The sequence below is a fragment of the Furipterus horrens genome, unplaced genomic scaffold (assembly GCF_987537825.1).
Source record: "Furipterus horrens unplaced genomic scaffold, mFurHor1.1.pri manual_scaffold_4, whole genome shotgun sequence".
NCBI classification, from domain to species: Eukaryota; Metazoa; Chordata; class Mammalia; order Chiroptera; family Furipteridae; genus Furipterus; species Furipterus horrens.
The window spans coordinates 143,873,977-143,875,824 of NW_028327174.1; positions in this window are offsets into that span (position 1 = coordinate 143,873,977).

The following is a 1,848-nucleotide window of genomic DNA, read 5'->3' on the forward strand; positions in this document are numbered from 1 at the left end:
CTCCCTTCTGCAGTCATGTCCAAATAGTCAAGGCACAATCACATCGCTCTCTTCTTCTCCTAGAGGTGTAAATTCTGTGATACTCAGAATGAGAAATTAGAATGCCTTTTGCTTCATTTATAAAACCTGACAACTTAATTCCAAATACTTTGGAGATTTAATTAATGAGAAGGAAATCAACCCTTCAACATAAAAAGAAAATCTATAATGTGGCCTCTTCTAGCGAGCAGAATGAAATGTCAAATTATTTCAGGCCAACAGAGTTTTTCGTAACTTTTAGGATGTAAATGTGTCATCATAATGTCAAATCTTCTGCTCTATTAAGCCAGCATGTAACTGATCCAATACAAATTGCTGTGACACTAAGTTGTATTGATGTCTTACTGCAGAGATAAGCTTGGCTGTGGAAGTGGGCCATGCTCCATCAGTAGCAAAAGAAAGATCTTTGGGAAATTAAGTGACCAAGCTACTTACCACCCTTGGAATTGCTTGGCTGTAGCAGCAGTTCTGAAGTGACCCTGCTTAACCCTGGGCAACAGGAGTAGAAGGATCTAAATTGGAACTGACAGTCAGGTTTTATATGGTAATTCTCTATTTGCTCTAGCTTCTCTTTTTATTCAGCTTTTAGGTATATACAGTGTATTCATTAAGTGCATTCTAAGCTGCAAATTCTGTAGGATCAAATGCCTGACCCAGAGAGTGAATGAAAATGTTGACAAATGTGATTTCCACAAGAAGCTGCGCTCACACTACTTTCCACAGAAAATGTATTTCCCTTGCAATTGCCAGGACTGATTAATAACTATAAATAATTTAATAATAGCTCACATGTGCATATTTCTGCAATTATACACAATTTTGATGGCTATCACAAGGACTTTAGTTTGTAAATCACAGTGACTTTTTTTTTCAATTATATATTTATTAAATATAGAAAAATAAGACAACTTAGGATTATGAGAGAGAGAGAAATATTTTGTTCTTATAAGTGGTCAAATGAAATACAAACATAGAGCCAAGGTAACATAAGGTTGAAAATAACCTTTCAAATAAATTAAACTAAAATGCAATAGAAAGATTAGGCATATTATATAATGGTTAAAAGGGCAGTATAAGAAAGAAATGATAGGAAGGTATATTTCAGTTCAACAAAAGGAGAATGCTCTTATGCTTATTTATAATTCATTCAATATTGAGTTGGCTCTTGGAGAGGTAGTAAATTTTCTACCTCTAGTGTTACTTAAGCAAAGAAATAGGATTAAAGCAGTGGTTTTCAGTCTTGTTTCAACTATACCTCCTGTTATGAAACACCTTTAACACTGTCCTTGATAAATGCATGTAGGCTTCATAAAACAATATTAATTGTTAATACCTATGACGTATTCTAATTTTTCCATACTCATCATATATAAAAAATTAGTGTGATGACCCTTAAAACTGATTTTTTCATGTGACTAATGTTTCATAACTCTTTGAAAGATAGTGAAATCAATATCCTCTTCAATAGCTGTCAATCTTATGATTCTACCAAAATAAAATATCACTACATAATATGACACAGAAAAAACCTTCATATCTCTAGTGCTTTAATAAGCTATATCTGACTTATAACTGACTCACCGGGCTGGCAAGAGAGCCTTTCTCAGTCATATGGTGGGAGTCTCAATCCTTTGTACAATCATGTCAAAATCTTTGGAGGGCCAGTGTCTTAGACTCCTCAGGCTGCTATTATAAAACACCACAGCTTAGGTAGCTTGTAAACAACAGAAATGTATTACTCATTGTTCTAGAGGCTGGAAAGTTTAAGATCAAGGCACCAGCATGGTTCATCCCAGTGAGAGCATGCTT